General features: G+C 40.1%; 1 protein-coding gene across 1 annotated transcript in view; it reads right to left on the bottom strand.

Moving 5' to 3' along the window:
• LOC126419117 (uncharacterized) overlaps positions 1 to 9,256 on the bottom strand; it is a 524,657-nt gene extending 515,401 nt beyond the window's left edge. Inside the window, exon 1 of the mRNA XM_050086215.1 lies at positions 9,068 to 9,256. The gene's annotated coding sequence lies outside the window, so the exon portion shown is untranslated. The remainder of the gene's footprint in view (positions 1 to 9,067) is intronic.
• Between the last annotated feature and the right edge of the window lie 11,313 nt (positions 9,257 to 20,569).

Here is a 20,569-nt window from a genome sequence, read left to right as displayed (position 1 = left end):
TAAGATTGGCAGCGGATAGGTGCCTCTTAAGGTGTTGCATAGCTCGACGGTGATCACAGATGGCAATAGCAATGGCCGTACTCCACCACGGGACTTGCCGGCGGTGAAATGGTCCAGATGAGCGTGGGATAGCAAGGCTAGCAGTGCGAACAATCGTATCAGACACGCCACGTAGGACATCATCAATACAACCCAACAAAGAGGGAGAAAAAATGACCTGTGCAGCATATAGAGGCCAATCGGCACATTGGAAAGACTAACAAGGTAACCTGTCAATCAGGGAGCAAGAGAATCAATAGGAAGTGGTCACTATCGCAAAGGTCGTCATGTACTGACCAGTGTAATGAAGGGAGGAGGGAGTAGGAAGTTGCTGAAGAAGGGCAGTTAAGGCAGCAGGTGTTAAGAGTCTGGTCAGGAGAGAGATAAATATTGCAAACTGTGACCCCCACAGTCCAGGTGGACCCTAACAGCAACCGCTTCCAATGTAGTTTGAAGAGGAATCCATGTGCTAGCAACATCCGTACGGACCAACATACAAATGCCACCAAAGGCCCACAGGGGGCAGACCCGATTTCGACAGAAAGCACGGAAACCACAGAGGGTTGGTGAGGGATCATCAGTAAAATGAGATACCTGTAGATCCACACAAGCTGCAGAGTAAAACGAAATAAGGAATTTCAACTCCGCAAGGTGATGGTAATATGCATTACAATTCCATTGGCTAATCACAGAATGATGATTCAAATGGGGGGTGAAGAGGCTAAAGCCAGTCATGCCGCTGGGTCACCATCTGTCACCGACAAGGAGGGGGCGACATCTGTGAACAGCAGGTCAGAGTCAGGTTGCAAAGGTGGGGATAGGACCTCTGGCGACACCAGAGGCTCCTTGTCCCAGGACTTACGCTTCATTTTCTTTTCTGTTTGATACTGAGGAGGGCTGTGCTGCAAAAAGGAGTCAGCTGCAGCAAGATCTGGAACAGAAACAGAGCAGGCAACCTGAGGGCCCACAGACCGTGGGTCTCATGGTCGTCGTGTGGCAGCAGACCTTGTGCCGAGAAGGGGGGGGGGGGGGGGGGTCCCGGGAGGGGCGCCCTTGACCGGCAGATGTCACAGAATTGGAACATTTCTCAGGTTGGGAAGGGGGAGCGGCGCCCAGAGGGGAGGGTGTGGGAACCATATGGAGGAGAGGAGGGGGGTTCAGGACTGGGGTAAGGAAGGGGTGAAGATGTAACTGAAGCATAGCTTGATGTCATTGACACAGGATGAAGACGTGCATACTTCTTACGAGCCTCAGTGTAGGTTAGATGATCAAGGGACTTATACTCCCGTATCTTCTTTTCCTTCTTATAAGCCGGGTAATCCAGTGAATATGGAGAATGACTGCTATGGAATTTAACACACACAGGAGGGTGAACACAGGAACTCCCCTCATGGAGTGGACGTCCATATTCACCACAGAAAGTGGTCTGCAAACAGTGGGAAGACGTGTCCAAAATGCAAGCACTTAAAACATCTCATAGGTGGTGGGATGTACGGCTTCATCACACCAATAAACCATAATCTTGACCTTCACATGGAGGGTATCCCCGTCAAAGGCCAGGATAAAGGCACCAGTATCAATGCGATTGTCCTTCAGGCCCTTCTTAACACGGCGAACAAAGGGAACACCTCGCTGTCCTAGATTGTCCCTAAGTTCCATCAGTTTGAAGGATGAGGTCCCTGTGAAAATTTACACCTTGAACCATATTCAAAGACTGGTGGGGGGTAATGGACACAGGAACTGTGCCAAGATGGTCACAGGCACGAAGGGCGGCAGACTGGGCAGCTGAAGCAGTTTTGATCTATAAAGAACCCGATCGCATCTTGCTCAGAGTCCACCTAGCCAAACTTGTCTTCAATGTGTCCCACAAAAAAACAAAGGTTTGGCATTGGTGAAAGTATCCCCATCAGTCCTGGTGCAAACCAGATAGCAGGGGAAAGGTTTCGCCCCTAGCCAACGAGACTGACCCTCCTCCCAGGGGGTAGCCAAGGAAGGGGCTGAGGAAGCAGCACTAAAAGAATCATTTCCATTCAAAGAGATAGCTGTAGAAGAACGGACAGAGTTCTGGACCCGTATGCATTCCATTTGCATAGCATCTGCCCTGATACCACCCACTCCAATCAGGGGCTCTTCCCATGGGCGCCATCCAGCCACAGCATGGGCCGTCTGGCACGGCGGCCATTATCGGGAGTTCTGATGCTCCAGGAAGACAAGCAACCACTCCTAGGCTTACCTGAGGTGGTCACAGTTCAGGTATCAAAAGTGTGATCCCTGTGTTTTCTGGGGGCTCAAACAAAAGGGTACATAGTGACCCCACCACATGGGCTGGCTACTGTGCTATGTACCCTAGCATCAGACAACGACGTGAAGGAAAAGATGGAAGGAACTAGGAGAGCAAATGCAGGAGACACTAGGTAAGGTGATTTTCCTCAAACAGCTCACACTACGGAATAGACATTTAGTAACTGAGATCAAATCCCAGAGGGGGACCAGAGAATGTCAAAAGGATGAGGTAATTACTCAACAAAACCAAATCGCAAAACCAACCTAACCAGGAGAATAGTGGGGACAAACAAGCAAAGACACCAAGAGGGGGAAAGGAGGTGCTGGAGGGGAAGGAGCAAGGACAGGAAAGGAGGGGAAGGGAAAGGAAATGCAGCCCAGGAAAGAAGGAAGGATGCGATAGTTCGGGGCCCCGTAATCGCCATGCACATACTCACGAAAGGACTGTAAGCCCCTGGGTTGGTGGGTGGGTGGGGGAATAGTGGTATTACATACAGTTCAGTCAAGCTGTTTTCAGCTCAATGACAGAGCAGTGTGAACACAAAACATATGGGAACTAGCAGATAAAACTGATACTGGTCATACAAATCCATCCTTAACTGCAAGAAATGTGGACATTAAACATAAATTTGCATACACACTTGATGAATTTCAAGAAAATTCGTAAATTCTGCACATTCCTAACTCCAGTTGAAATCACAGGCAAATGTGAACCTCTGTTTGGCTTGAAACCCACTCAACCATAGAAGTCTGGCAATTATATTATTCTGGTGCTTTTACAGTCTGCCACTAATGGACACCACATCTGTAGTGATCAGCAATCTCTTCCCCATTATGCTGCAAACCTTGTCAAGGTCTTCACAGATACATGCAATGTCTCCCACCTTTCAAATCTGGTTCACAAGCACCCTAAGCCATATGCTCACAGGATCCTAATACCCTAACTATGCACATTAGCCAGCCACAACCTCGCACCCCCTTCCAAAAATGATAACAGATGAAGTACATTCTCTCACAATGCCTTGAATACTCTTCATCATGTTCTCAAATGATGAATATCCTCGCTAAATTTCATCCTGCTGTTTTCCAAGTGGTATTCCACCAGCTGCCCAACTTACGGAATACCCTTGGGTCATTCCTGCTCACAAAATACTCTCCACTTTTTTTTATACCTGTTTGAAAGACCAAGCTACAATGTCTGCCCTATGAATTTACTCAAAATTTACTGATCCACATGGGAATGTGGGCTTTTTTGGTGAATTTTATTGATGAAATCCCCTCGGATTATCAGTCAAGTTGCGGAAACATGTTGTTGCAATGTTTCAATGAGTTACTTATTCAACATCTTCGGTCAATGTGTCGGGCTCACATTTGGTTTGTTCCCTTATAGTCCCTGGACCCAAGATTCCTCTGCCAGGCCCAACAGATGGATCAGTCATTTGCCTTTTGTAAAAGACACTGTGGTTAGTGGTGGTGTTGGGGGAGAGGGTGCTTCTCTGCATAGTGGAGGAGCCCTATTATTGAATTCTGGAGCTGTTTGCTTACTTCACCAGCTGCCTCTGCTGTTAGCAGAAATACACCAGGATATCACTGAAGTGAATGCAGTGGGCAGAACAGACAAATAACTCCAGGGTTCGACGCACAGTCTGCCCCACTATCTCAACATCTCCCACCCACCCTCCACCGATGCTGCCCTCAACATCTCTTCTGGAGGCATGTGACTGGCCAAACCACTGAGCCCTAGGTGGAGGAGTCCGTGGTCCAGTGGCTATAAAGGAACACAATGGACATGAGATGGGAACTTCACCTGAAAATGATGAGTACATCTGATCAACACGCAAGTCTGCGCAGGAGCTTCATGAACTCGAGTCAGAATCTCTGGAGGGAAGATGACAATCTTTTCACAGAACAATTTTGAGAAAATTAAAGAGAACCGGCATTTGAAGCTGACTGCTGAATGATTCTACTGCCGCCAATGTAGGAAGATGAAGATATGGTAACAGAAATTAGGGCTCACATGGAGGCATGTGGACAGTTGTTTTTCCCTCCCTCTATTTGCAGTTGGAACAGGAATGGAAATTATTAGTAGTGGTACAAGATACCCTCCAACACGCACCATACAGTGGCTTTTAAAGCACGTATGTAGATGTAAATGTAGAAAACTCATCATAACATTGTGACAACACTACATCGTGACTCAGGTGATAACCTGAAAAAATTTCATCAAACTGATTCATTCTTATCACTATCCCATTAGAGGCACAGTCACCTACTTAAACTGCAACTACATCAGATTTGTTGTAACTACTGCACATCTTTTATGTGAGCATTATCGCCAACCAACCATATGAATGGCTAATGTTCAACAATTACCAATACCAAGTTTGATCATCTACTGTCAAGGCATATAAATCAGTAAGCTTACGGCATAGTTGAACTTAATTGGTTACTTCACAGCATGTGCCATCTGGATATTCACCCCTCATACCAACTTATCAGAATTGTTCCAGTAATAAACACCCTCCAACACATGCTTCAGTCCTGTAATATTCTTAGTTTCAATCTCCACTAGTCCCCTGTCTAGCCCCAAATTCCACTTCTTGACTCATTCTCCCCTCTCTGTTTCTCACACTCCAATTATTATTACATATGTATCTACTTTCATACAGACATGGTTTCCTCAGTGCTCTCCCTCTAAACAGTACCTCAAACTCCTAAACCTCGAAACTCCATACATTATGTTGTGTCCATCTGTTTAGCTCCTGCAAGACTTAATGAATAGTGAAAGATAAGTGCTTATACAGAAAGTACAAAACTCAAATTGTAATAAGTATAAAATCTCATCCTTGGAAATTGGACACCAAAACAAGAAAAGTAGCAACATGAAGCTTATTGATTTCTACACAACATGCTATTGTCCAAGGTAGCCCTACATGACCCAGACCATGGGAGAACACAAGGCATTACTGACAGGTGGTCCATCAATTTGATGAGAACGTTCAACAGTCCGCTTATTGGTTTTCAGGAATGCAGTGTGTTTCTTTCCTATATTCATTTTGCTGCCAAGATATCTACAACACTAATATTCAGGAGCATTCATAAACAGCTAACATTCTAAAATGAACAGCAAAATGAACTAGCCTACTCCTATCTGACCACTGCTCTTAAGAATCTATTGACACAGATTTTAGCCACAAAAAAGATTAAACTAACTTTTTATATATAAACATAAATTAATACCAGCTGTTCTGCAGTATAATAAAGTCTTAAGTTGGCATTTAGGCAGTAGAATGTGTGACCATTGACAAAAGAAAAAGAAAAAAAAAACAGTGCAATAATTGAATGAAAATTCCTTGGTACAATCAAATCTGCAAGAGTTGAAGAGAAGAGTTAATTTAGATTGTTACTTCTGTTGGCAAAAATATTATTGGCTTTGTTATAACATCATAAACATCTCAAGCAAATCCAATGCAAAACTTTTTTTTTCACTGCTTTTTGCTGATGATGTCTATTTTGAACATTGGGCTTGGATTACAATGCAGTTGGCACATAGATATGAATTTTTCAACAGCAGAGAGCTCAGTAACCTGTTATACTTACACAAACAGATAACCACAATAGCAACAACTTGCAGTGTGGCAACAAAGTAGATCGGAATTCCAAGAGATTCATTGAATGTTCTGAGACATGCAGCTAAAAAGAGAGGTTGTATTGCTAGGACTGAGATGCATTATCTGATTTTGTATTGTAGTAACAATGACAAAAAATGTGGTTTCATATATGAGTTTTGTAATTTAGGGGCAGGAGAGCTCTAAGGGACTCTGTCAAATGTAAAACAAAGCTGTGCTTAAAGCAAAGACTGTTTAAACATTATTGTTTTACTAGGCATATTCCTATTCAAGGTTATTTTCTCAGCGATTTATAGGAAGCCCACAATTTAACATGGACTCTGAATCATGGTGCAATTTGGCATTTTCACATAAACACATCATTGTAAGAAATGAAAGCACACAGGGTATCTGCCATTAGGTTCCAAAAGTAACACAGCCATGAACACTAATTTTGAATTCACATCTTGATTATTTTATCTGTTTAAACATAACTCCATTCTCTGTTATTACATTCCAGCAGTTTTGACTAATGATATAGAAGGAACCAGTCATGAACTTATTGAGGGTGACATCCCAATAAATGCTTAGATGCTTCTTGAAAACAATACAAGATTAAAGTTAAATGGACAGACTGTGTTTTTTTTTTTTTGTTTTTTTCCCACTTCATCCTTGCTACAAGTCTAGCATTTTACAATGTAATACTCCCTCTTTCTATCAATTTTCTTTAGTCTCGTGTGTGTACTTTGGTAATGTTTAGTTAAGCAAAAAAACTGTAAAACTCACAGACAAAAGAGTAGTTACATCAATATGCACAGTATTTCATCCAAATAACATGGCACATATTTTTGCCACCATGTCACTCTATCAGATCTCCACAACATCTACAATTTAATCTATTGACATTTTTGGGATCATTATTATTTGATTTGATTCCCACTTTTTAACATACCTGTACTTCAAATTTGCTATCATTATCAATGGCGCATTGAGAAAACCATTTCAATAACCAGGTCAGTTTATTTCACTTCCTCTCACATTCATCATACATATGAACTCTAAATCAAAGTTAAAAATTTCATGAAGTGGAAGGTTGTTTAAAAACAGCACAGTGCTCTTACTAGGGGACTAGTGTAGCAGGGGATACAACCAGTCGGCTTTGGACAATGACGTCACAAGTCGCCAAACGAGAAGCGATTCTTCTTAGTGTTGTAGCTCCCTTCAGTAGCTGATAAGTGTTTTTTGGCTTTTTCAAAAAAAAAAAAAAAAAAAAATCTCACGAGATAGAATAAACAGATCCACTTTATTAAGCAATCAGTAAAAAAACGAAACTGAAACATAACAGCAAAAGCGAAAATGGTAAACTGCTCTCTGGCGACTTGTGACGTCATTGTCCAAAGCCGACAGGTTGTATCCCCTGCTACACTAGACCCCTTACTAGTATATGACTGTTGGAGGTACTATGCCAATGTCTGACAGCAACCTGATACAAAATCTGAAGAACAGTGAGGCTACAAATTCTTCACACACATGAAACCTTACCAGAGCACAAAGTCATGTTAAAGGCTGATTCTCAAACCATTCATTTAAGTACTGATCCACTCATCAGATTCTTTAAAACATAAATATCTCAGGAACCTTGTTCAATATGATTACTGTCTCTTTCACATGTTGGCTGCCTTTGTCATACACTTTTTGTGGGAGACATATTTTGTGACTATATTCAGCCATATATTTTTAAAAACCAGTAACAATGTTCTTTCAGGACACCTCATTCCATTCTTTTTGCAAAACAGTCCATGCTAAACATGCACTGTAATGAATCACTTCAATTTGTGAATAAACAAAAATGTGCCACTCAAATTTTATGTGGAATGTGACCAAAGAGTTCACAGTTACACTAATCACATATTGAACACTTGAATTAGCCTACCATACTATCAATCCAAGCACTGTGCCCTGCTGTCACAGCACAAACTATGATGCTGGACATTATTACAATTGTGCACAAAAACTTGTGGATATATCTTGAATGTATAAATATCATGTCATTGGCAATCCTACAAATGTGCAAAAACTTATGGATAGTGTCTAACATGTGCACTTGTTGTTTAATGGGGGAAAATCCACAATTCTGTAAAATGTTGTCACGTATGTGGACCAACTGTCAAACATTAATATAAATCCTTGAAATATAACTGTCAACGCATACAATTTTTCATGAACCAATAGTTACACTGCACTTTTGCTGTCAGCTACAAACATGAGGCTCCATGTACCAATAACAACACTTTCATCATGTTTAACAACACTTTTCTCATGTTTTTGTGCAATGCTTGATACATAAATCAGAAATAAGTTGGGAAGACACAAAGTATATCACACCTGTATTTTCCTTGCTGAATGTTTGGCTAACAACGAAGCACTTTCGTCTCCTAGACATGATTGTGCTGTTTTTCAGTTGCTGTATGTACCGGTATATGAGAAATGAAATGTCCCAAACTTCAAAGAGAGGTATGACACCGAAAATGTAAACTGTATATAACACACCATATAGGCTAACCACAGATGTTGCAAAAGCTTTCACATGCGACTGGGAAATCATCTTTTATACAGTATGAAGAATCAGTACACAGTGAATTAATCTGTCACTAGTACTAGAGAAACCACTAAACAATAACTCAAGGGTAAATTAACGATAGGATTATAGAATCAATCATTTGGGCTACCTGTTACTGTTAACCATTTACATTAAGGAAGATTTTTTTCTGTTTTGTAGACCACTATGTCTATCATAGGCTTCTGTATGTACATTTATGCGCTGATGTTCTCATGAGCAACTTTATGACATTGCCACTACCGCTTAATTTGTAATAGATTGCATATAAACAGCTACCAGATGAACACCGCTGGGTAGATATACAAGTCTCTGAGTAAGACTCTTTTCTCCTATTTGGCACAACAAATAGAAAAACTCTGAACTACTGAAATATGTTCAGATATTCGCATTTACAAAGACCAGTATAGGTTAGGTGTATCTTGCGACAAGTTGTACGTTACGTCGCGTATTAAGATGTCAAGAATGACGACCCATATAATCGTACAAGTGAATGAATTAATCACTTATTCTGATTTACCTCTAAGCTTCCAACAGCTGATTCATTGACTGGGAGCAGATGTAAACATACCGATTCTTCGTGCCCCGAAACAGTAACCACACGATAGATTCACTGCAAATTTCATCACTGAACACAGTAATATACACTAAACATTTTTAAGTGCAAGCAGTAAACAAAAACTTTATAAAACAACAACGCTCTTGCACTAAAAAGACTGACTTGACAAGCTTATCACTTCGTGAGTGCGCGCGCTTCTTGTGTTTATCAACGCCACGTGACACGATCGTGTTTTGTCAGTGTCGCCAACAACTACTGCCTTCAGCGAAATTTGCATGCATGGCGACGTATCGCAGTTATGTTGGTAGGACGATACAACTAGGTGCGTGATTTGACTTGCCCGTTGTAAGACGTGCCACCATGTGACCTTTACTTTAGCAGTAAGTTAGGTGAAGGAGTCAGAAATATGTTTCGTGTCGTGAAATTAACTCCAGAATGAAAATGTTAAAGCTGTGCGCTTTTAAAATGTATTTCAAGGGAATTGCAGGGGTTTTTATGAAAATTTCAGAAGACAATAAGAACGAAGTTGTGAATTACAACGTTTACAATACATGTATCATAATTTACTGTCTGCATTGTTCAATCCCGCGTCCGGCCATCCTGATTTAGGTTTTCCGTGATTTCCCTAAATCACTCCAGGCAAATGCCGGGATGGTTCCTTTGAAAGGGCACGGCCGACTTCCTTCTCCGTCCTTCCCTAACCCGATGAGACCGATGACCTCGCTGTTTGGTCTCTTCCCCCAAACCAACCAACCAACCAACTACTGTCTGCATTAGCACTAGCATGACACTTAACCTTTCTCGTTCTACTGACAGATGTAACTCTGGGCCTGCTTGGACAAGTACTTACGTTACGGTAACAATAAATTCACAAAATAAGTTACATATTAACAGAATCTTCCGTCGGTTCTTGGTAGAACAACATTATAATAATAAATGAAAAGCACCAGTTTGCTTTTGTTCTACAATATTATTTTTATTGCTAACCGGTTTTCGGCTTACAAGGCCATCTTCAGGCCTTGTAAGCCGAAAACCGGTTAGCAATAAAAATAATATTGTAGAACAAAAGCAAACTGGTGCTTTTCATTTATTAAAATAAGTTACAGTTGCATATGCGGTGATAACGTAAAGTCAAAATTACTAACTCTGTGCTACATATAAATACAACATTTTTTTTTCTTTGTAATAAATCTTCAGTTGACTTGTGCATAACATTTCATTACCTGTCACGAAAGGTCAGTTGACTTGTGCATAACATTTCATTACCTGTCACAAAAGGTCCACCTAACTTTCACATCTGCTTCAGGCTAGTTTGAATGTCTGTGATTTTCATGTAATTCGTACCAACTTATATTAGTTGTAAGGCGACCAGGCGTCCCGTATTTTTCCTTTTTTTCTGAAGCTGGAACGGTACGCCAAAACGTCCCTTTTTTGTCTCAGTGACTTATCGGCGTAAAACGCCATTGACTATAGTTCTCAAAAATTCAAAAATACTGTTTTACATCAGTTTGATGAAAAATTTAAAGATACTAATAGCTGACAAAGGAAAGCGCGGCCAATTTTTTGGGTCTACGGTACATATGCCGTGCACCTGACACGGTTTGGAGACTTCGCTTGGAAAAGCATAGTTGCGTACTACGATTGAACAGTGCCTGTCTGCGTTATCAACAATAAATGGTAATCACATGTGTTTAACGTGAAAGCTGCCAGCAGTAACGGAAACCGTGAACTCATATCTTCAGGCCCCTTTCCACCATTCCGCAAGACGGGTCAGCAGCCTTGGGCGGGAGAATCTTAGGGCAAAAATTAACCTCAAATCAAACAGCGAAAAAATTGAGCAAATAACGAGAAAAAGAAGCAAGTAAAATAGTTACATAACAGTCTTTACTTACTTTGGCGAAAGTAAAGGCAATGCCTCCACCTATCTCAGGAGCGCCGGCCGCGGTGGTCTCGCTGTTCTAGGCGCGCAGTCCGGAACCGTGGGACTGCTACGGTCGCAGGTTCGAATCCTGCCTCGGGCATGGATGTGTGTGATGTCCTTAGGTTAGTTAGGTTTAAGTAGTTCTAAGTTCTAGGGGACCGATAACCACAGCAGTTGAGTCCCATAGTGCTCAGAGCCATTTGAACCATTTTTTTATCTCAGGAGCAAAGCTGCCGCTACTGACTATGACTTCAAAATAGAAATCGCTAAGACCACTACGCCACCACGGCGGTTAATAAAAGGTGTAGCACTCTACACGAAAAATGCAGATAAGGCGTCTTTACTTACTTCGGCGAAAATATAGGCAATGCCTCCACCTACCTCAAAACTAAAGCTGCCGCTACTGACTATGTGTACAAAACAGAAGTCGCTGAGACAACTGCGCCACGGGGGCGGCTAATAAAAGTTGTAGAACTCTCAACAAAAAATGCAGACAAAGAGTAATTTGTATATTTAATCGTAAGAAAGTGGATGGCAAAAAAGACTGCTTTATTCCTCATTTTAAAAATATTTCAGTTAAAAGAGAAACGAAATAACATCACATTATCCAGATGACTAGGTTTGAGGCTCGGAATGTCTCCCATTAGTATAAAGTAAGTTCTGAATTCAAGGAAAGATTCATTAGCACCAGAAAATAGTTCCACACCTTTATCAGACCATTTTTTTCAATGAAATAAAATAAGCTATTGATACCAAATTTGGTTGCACTGGTATATTCAGTCTGAGTTCTAGTTAAAATGTTCGCCAAATCTTCCTAGTTCAGTTATTTCGAGAAATTCGAAAAAAATTGGGGACAAAAAAATAAGAAACCGAGGACAGCTATTGCCCTCAGTCAGTTTTAAAGAACAAAGCTTGAAAACTGAGGACTGTCACCAGAAAATGAGGACGTCTGGTCACTTAAGATTAATGATTAAAAGTATAATAGGAAATTTGCACTGTTGTGCCGTTGGATGTTGGTGATAGTGGAGGGAGGATATCTGGCAAACTAATGGAAGTAAAAAAGAGGGAGCGTCGTTAATCTGTTCAGACTAGGCCGGCAAAACGCCTAACATGGCCCTGCATATATTTGAGTGTGAGTCAAAAGAAAGTCATTACAGTTGTGACTTTGGTAGCAGACAGTACATGGTACTGTGCTCTGTATTTGTGAAACAAAACACGATGAACTTTTGTAAGCCGCGAGTGGTAAAACACTTGAAATTAATAATATACCACTGCCGAAAAGGAAATGCTTTTTTAATAGTGACCTACAAAAGGAATACCCATACATCAGAAAAAAAAAGGTTTATGACTCTGATGTTCGATGTAATAAGTGTCCATTCGCTTTCAGTGTTAGACATGAGGCATGATCTGATATACCGCAACACGTAAATAGTGAAAAACATAAGGTAATGGCATATGCAAGTACTTCTTCAGCATCATATTGACTACTTTTTTTAAATGAAGGTTTTGATGGTAAACATACAAATTACCAGCTGTTGAAGGAGCGTTCACTTACTATACTGTCCATCAAAACCAACTCTTCAGATCAACAGTCTATACTGCTAAACTTATCAATCGCACTTTTGAACCAAATTTATTTGTAGTCTTAGCAAATCCAAAGCAAATACATTAAATGTTTTAACTCCATTTTTTCCATTTCGCAACTAGAATTTGATTTACGGAAAGCTAATTTTATTTCAGTAATGACGAATGCATCGAATCACAAGGACAGAAAAACATTTACATTATTTGTTAAGTACTTGGATCCTGCTGATGAGACTCAAGTTTAAAATATTGGATCTGAAATCTTTCCCTGGAGAAAATTCACAAATCGTTGGTATGTTTTTGATCTTTCCCTGGAGAAAATTCGCAAATCGTTGGTATTTTTTTGAGTGCGTGTTTGGAAAGTGATAACTTAAAGAAAATATACAAATAATTGTACAGATAATTCGCAGTGCTAAGTTGAAGGTGTATGTAGAAAGGGCATCAACAACTCCTTCACAAAACTGAATGGAAATTTAGTTCATAACTTACTTGGGATTGGGTGTTCTGCTCATATAACGCAGTACTGGTACTATCCAGATATCTCCTGATATCCTTCCTATTGATACTGAAGATGTTGTTTCTACAACTTATTCTTTTTTCTTGTATATCCTGTAGGGGTTGAAAACCTTAAGGAATCTGGTAAATTTGTAGACCATGAGTACAAATAAGTTTTAGGCTATAGCAAGACAAGTTAAGTTGCTTTACTCCCTGCAATAGAATTTATTGACTGAAATAATATTTCGAATCACAGAATAAATGTCCATTTGTCATCAAATCATTGTTTGATAATTTTTTATCAGAAGCTTGGTTGTACTTTCCTCACCACAAAGCAGTGACTTTTCACGCTGCAATTCAAAGAGTAGAGGGCGAAACAATTTCTGAGTTAACTGATTTAAAAAGTAATTTACTTTCGAAGGATGAAAACTGTTTCATAACATCAGCTACCAGAGCAATTGGAAACTGGTAAACGCGAGTTTACTATCAGAGATTGCAAAATTTTAGCTATATGTTCATACATTTTATCAGACTGCACCTGAATATTTAATTAAGTGGCTTCAACCCATTAAAAGTATGTGGAACTGCTGCTGGGTAACATGTAAGGCAGGAGTACCCCAATTAATGGGCATATGAAAGACTGAAGATTTTGTTTGTGAACTGGTTCCTTCAAGAAATATAATAGACGATGAGTTGTGTAACCAAACAATATATATCATCGAAAATAGTAGAAAAAATGTAAACTGGAAAAAAAAACATCGCCTAGCGACTATTGGGTAGAAATTATTTCGTATTGTAATATGAACAATGTGCCTTATACCAGTTTTCTTAAAATATTAAAATTTCTTCTTTGTTTACCTGAACTAACGCCCCCATTGAACGAATGTTTCTCATATGAATGTAAAGTGACCACACGTCCGGATTTGACAAAGACGATTCCTGTTTTTTGAGTCCAGTCCCCTTATCCCCATCAGAGTCTCTGCCAGGTCGCCAAAATTTTCCGGTTTTTATAAATCAAATCAAATTCTCGGTCGTGCACGATCTCAAGATATAACTTCTTATATTTCTAGCGTTGTAAAAGTGTTTGTACTTCATTTCCGTATCGCATCCCTAATCTAAAATACCATGATGCGCCGTATTATGAAATGTGTTCACATGGCTTACGTCATGACGTGTTCAAGTTCAAGATCTTCAGTTATAATTGTTCTGAAGTTGGTATTACTGAGCTGAATTTTCTGAGCAGTAACCCTAAGGATTCCATGTGCACTTTTATTTCGTTGGTGTGAGTACTGCAGGATGTTTAGAACAGCTAATAGGTTCTTTCTTTACTTTGTTTGGACTGCAAGCAACTCCACAATGCCATAACGGCACTACATTTTCAATTCAGAGTTTCAGGAAATGTAAGCAACGTACTCATAATCTCATTATTAAAGCTTACAACGAAATGAATAATAGTTGGCACCACATGACAATATATCAAACACAACCTAAAACATAGGCACATTCCTCGTCACTGTATAGTTAAAGCATACTTAAATCTTAAAAATGTGATGTAACCCTGATTTAGTTACGTCAAATTTGGGCAAACAAACTCTCATACTTTATGTAATTCATTTACGTTTAAAACAGATACCCATTCACAATAAAGAGAGTTTGTAATTCTAGTTCTTAAATTTATAGGGGAAGCAAACATTTGCTGAATCAAATTCATTCATCACAAAAGTATGGAAGCATGAACAAATGAGTGTTAAAATCTTTGTGTAGTTACCTAAGCAAATGGTGTGCTCTGATTGGAAACGTTTAAGATTTAAGTATGTTTTAACTATACACTGACGAGGAATGTGCCTGTGTTTTAGGTTGTGTTTGTTATATTATCATGTGGTGCCAACTATTATTCATTTCGTTGTAAGCTTTAATAACGTGCAACTGTTACAGAGCACTGTTGCACTCTGGGTACTGAGCAGTTATAAAAATGGTCCCTTAATTAATGGTTTGTGGACAAATGACGAGAACACTCTTTCAGTACATACTTTGGAAGCTACATTTATTAAGAAGGAGAACTTTAATCACACCTGTGTCAATTTTTAAAAATGTTATGTAGTAAAGTGGACTTGCTGAAAAAGAGCCATTCATCAGGAAAATATCAATGAGGAATGACTCCTGCAGTAGTACTTCTTTGAATTTAGAGCTACTCCGAATGTAAGTTACACATTATTTATTTACTTATTAATAGCGTAGAAACATTTAAATTTACAGCTAAAAATTTTACACATCCTCTTTTTTCCCTTGTTTCATCGAGAAAAATTTTAAATATCTCCTTCTATTATCTCAAAAATATTGTCACCTTATACTAGTATCAACCCAGTTACAGAATCAACAGTCGCAGACTAATGCCCATTTTAATTATTTACGTTCTTTTACTTACTGGGTTTAGAGGAACTGCACAGGGGCTCATTAGAGATAACTGTAAGACATTTACCTGAAGCTCCCTATTTTTTTTTTTTTCGTCCATAAATGCAGCCATTAAGGGAAGGTTTAAGCATAAATTATGTTTTTAGGAAAGCTTTAGATGGGTGAAGAACGTCAGACGCAATTCTTATTTTCTTCTATAGTCAAAATTTTTCCCTCTCTGCCCCCTCTCCATAACTCATCAAATTTGTTCCTTACTTGGGCCAGGAGTAATTGCGAAATGTCCACTGTACAGAAGAAAATTAGCCTAGGGAGACCTGGCCCATGAGCTGAAAAACGCAGTGGGAATACTTGGACTTCGATAGTAGGCGGTATGCCAGTAAACTGAAAATATTAAGTTATAATTTATATATATTTTGAACTTTTTAGGACGATATTACGAAGAGCAGTTCTGTGATACATCATGATATTGGATTTTGTGATATTACCGTAAATTTCCATGTACTGATGTATTAAACTTGTTATTTATACATTTATTGTACAGTATAGTACAGTATTATTAGGGAAACTATATTATTGTTAGAGACATACAAACCAACATACTTTCATACGTTTCACAAAGTCAAGGATTCGAAAAGCCACTGACACAGTAAATGTGCCTCGCATTAAATGGCTGAAGATATTAGGCAAAGGTTTCCATAATATTAATACAGAATCTACCAAAATCGAAAGTAGTCGTAATTTCGTAAACATTTTTAAATAACCATATTTGTCCTTAACTTGTTGATGAGTATGAGGTTTATTTAAATTTTTGATAGAATGATTCGTAAATTTCCGACAGTCATTTTAGAAAATCACATTCGACTCCCAAGAACTCGATCATTCTATAAGATTTCGTAGTACTGTTCCTGAAAAGCGTATTATGCATAGCTGTCAATTGGCTTGCTAGAAATGGTTTAAGCAAGGTCTGATGGGGACTGTATTGTCACCAATCAAGCAATAATCTGCTGGCAGAGTAGTATTTTGTAGAACACAAACTGATCGCTGTTTTGAAATAAATTACCATCGCTAGCTCTCCGATTGTATCTTGCATTAATACAAGTAAAGCAGCAGACTTACGAACTACAAGAACCATTAGGAGAACATTGTTTGTTAGCTTGCAGCTGAAGTCATAGGCATTTGGAAGGGAGAGACCTTTTGCCCCTCTTGGAATCTCGGGTACAGAATTTTTAATTATTTGTAATAGCAGAATTCTCACACAGTTCCAGAAATAATCGTCTACTAAACCGCATATAGAATACTGACAAGTGCGACGGTCAAGTGCAGATTCAGAGTTTGATTCTGTTACGGAGGTGTGTGAAAGTTCGTTACTCCCCTCCTCCCCCCCCCCCCCCCTCTCTTTCTCCACCAAATATTAGGTACGGTTCTCACTGAGGCGAAGCAACTTGCGATACCACTCGGTGCAATAAAGGTCGCGCGGTGCGACGCTTATTCGTGCAACATTTGTGATCACACTGGATAATGCAACATGCAGTGTGACTCGCGATACGAAAAGTAACAAGACAGTAGGAATTATGTATCTGTTTCAGTTTCAACTATGTGCTCTTCTGAAGAGGAGGTTATTGTGACCTATCATTGCTTAAAGCTCAGACAACTGAAAAAAGGAAAGTCGTACTGGGTGGAAAAAACGTTCAAATGGCTCTGAGCACTATGGGACTTGACATCTGAGGTCATCAGTCCCCTAGAACTTAGAACTACTTAAACCTAACTAACCTAAGGACATCACACACATCCATTCCCGAGGCAGGATTCGAACCTGCGACCTACTGGGTGCAGCCATACAATACTACAAACATCAAACATAGTTCGGCTGTGGTTTGTCGTGAGGTCTGTCAGAACAAACACAAATTCCATGAATTCTGCAGAATGATTAATGATTTATTACCGATACATAAGCATAAAGTGGTAGTGCTACCTCCAGATGAGATGAGAGGAAACGCAGATCACAGCAAACCGTAAGTAATTACTTATTTACATAAAAAATCGCCACGTGAACTGTTTGATAATCTAAAAATAACAAAATTGTGTCGTTATAAATCCCACTGACGATGCCTTAGAGCAAGAAAAAGGCAAAATGCCCCTGGGAAAAATAAATTACACATTTAAATATAAAATATTGCCAGTGCCCCTCGCGGCAGGTAGTGCCTAACAAAGGGACAAGCCAGTCTGCCACCCTACTCCAGGCTGCTCAGCGGAACGCGTCAGAGCTTTTAGCAGCTCACTGCAACATCCAGTCTTTGCCTGCACATTACGAAGAACTTAGCCTCCTCTTCAACCAACTAAACTACCACGTAATCCTCTTATCCGAAACGTGGTTGAAACCACACATACCCTCTGCATCTATTCATCTCCCAGGGTACACATTTCTTAGGGCAGACAGATCAAAAAAGCGAGGTGGCGGGGTCGGCGCGTATATACGAACAGATCTCAAAGCGAAAGTCTTATGTACGTCAAATCCTGCTGAAGAAAAAGAGGCTGAATTTATGTTCATTTAAATAAATATACAAAGTCGGAAATTCTTGACTGGCGTCGTGTACAAGCCGCCAAAAATAAACTCAATGAGTTCCTTCCAGTCGGAATTACATTCACTTCAGTGTCAATACGAACATGTCATCGAAATGGGTGACTTGAACATAGACCTGCTAAGAGACACTCCCTCCGCAATAAACCTAAGAAGACTGTTTAGTTGCAATAGCATGAACATTCTTCCATTACAACCTACACACTATACGGCGCACAGTCATACTCTTATAGACGTAATCGCAACGAAACAGACTGACAAAGTAAGAGATGTTGGTCAAACATCGGCCCCTGGCCTCTCAGCACATGATGTAATATTCCTGGCCTACTCTGTGCAGCCCCCAAGGATCAAATCGCGTTACATAACTTGTAGGAACATGAAACGTATTGACCTTGATGCTCTAACAGCCGATTGCTCAGAAATCTCATGGCATCAAATAATCAGAGAGCCTACAATCGACGGCAAAATTAATGAACTTGGTGATAAACTCACCGCCCTCTGTGACAAACATGCACCTGTGCGCACAATCCGTGTAAGAAAATCTCCTGCTCCATGGCTGACAGCTGAATTACGTCAAATGATGACTAATAGGGATGCTGCCCAAAGGCGTTTCAAGGCGGATCCGAAACCCGAGCGTTTCGAAGAATATAGAAAGCTATGGAACAGAGTGAAACAATGCATTCGCAATGCTAAAATCAGGCATGCTCGCTCCCTTGTATGCAGCGATCTGACGCCCACGATTCTATGGAAGAATCTCCGTAGCTTGGGGGTCGGAAAGGCAAAATCGGAAACTACTTTTCATGTGTCAGCTAACGAATTAAATGAATTCTTCTCTTCACCTCTGAATACCAGCACGGCTGATAATTACCGTCCACAAGAATCCCCAAACAGGATAACTAACAACGATACCCTCCATCTAAAACATGTAACAACAAATACGGCAAGAAAAGCAATAATGAGAATCTCTTCTGATGCAATAGGCAACGACAGTATCGGTATAACCATGATTAAGAATGTTGCCGATATCTTAGTACCTGTCTTAACTGACATATTTAATTTTTCCCTCGTGAACGGAATATACCCCACTGCATGGAAAAGAAGCATAATTCGACCCATCCCTAAGATCGAAAACCCGCAATTGCCTAGTGATTGCCGACCAATTAGCATATTGCCTGCTGTTTCCAAAGTACTTGAATATATTGTTCATGACCAAATCACTGAACACTTGCATGAATTCAGCCAATATGACAAATTTCAATCCGGTTTCCGTAAACATCACAACACAAACACTGCTCTAATTAAAGTAACTGATGGCCTGAAATACGCCATCGACAATCGAAAGGCAACAATATTGACGCTACTGGACTTCAGCAAAGCTTTTGACACTGTTGACTTTGACATATTGCTCAGAAAAATGCAATAGCTTAATTTCTCTGATAGTGCAACGAGATGGTTTGAAAGCTACTTAAAAGACAGACAGCAATGTGTTGTCTGCGTAAATGAAAAATCTTCCTGGAAACATGTTTCCTCGGGAGTGCCACAAGGATCAGTCTTAGGACCACTTTTGTTTTCTTTATATGTCAACGATATTTCGTCGGTTCTGTCCTCCTGTAAATATCATTTCTATGCCGACGACCTCCAGCTCTACCTAAGCGTCAGACCTGAAGATGTAAACACTGCAATCGCTCAGATGAATAATGATCTGTCTTCAGTAGTGACATGGGCGAAAAACCTGGGGCTTAAACTAAATGCAAAAAAGACGCAAGTAATCTTAATAGCCCATCAGAAATTAATAAGTTCAGATTTCCGCGAACGGCTACCTCCTATTCTGCTCGACGGTACTCCAATACCATATCAGATAACAGTGAAGAACTTTGGTGTAACTTTGGATGAGCATCTCAACTGGGCGGAGAATACAGTCGCAGTGTGCCGAAAGACGTCTGCTTGTCTCTATGCTCTCAGAAAGTTTCGGAACATATTTCCACAGGACTTGAAACGCCAGCTCGTGCAAGCACTCGTTCTACCGAACCTCCACTATTGTGATGTGATTCAACAAGGCACGAGTAGTGAAAACAAAAGACGGCTAGAGCTAACCATGAATGCCTGTGTGCGTTACACCTGCAACATTCGCCGATATGATCATGTTAGTGCTTCATACTCCGAGCTAGGGTGGCTGCGGCCGGACAAATTGCGTGACTACCGCACTCTATGTCTACTTCACCGACTCCTCGTCGCGCAAGCACCCCAGTACCTTGCTTCAGAGATTAAAAACCTGTCATGCCATCATAATCGAAACACGAGGTCACTCGTATTTGGTATCCTAACTGTGCCCACTCACAAAACAAGAAACTTTTGCAAACTCCTTCTCAGTTGCCGCTGTCCGCCTCTGGAACAAACTGCCCTTACCTTGCGCAAAATTCAATCTCCTGCTGCTTTTAAGAAGAAATTGAAGCATTTCCTACTATCATCCTCA

Source organism: Schistocerca serialis, chromosome 9, assembly GCF_023864345.2.
Source record: "Schistocerca serialis cubense isolate TAMUIC-IGC-003099 chromosome 9, iqSchSeri2.2, whole genome shotgun sequence".
Lineage (NCBI taxonomy): Eukaryota > Metazoa > Arthropoda > Insecta > Orthoptera > Acrididae > Schistocerca > Schistocerca serialis.
Note: the sequence above shows the minus strand (reverse complement) of the source record. Positions and strands in the feature narration are given on the sequence as shown.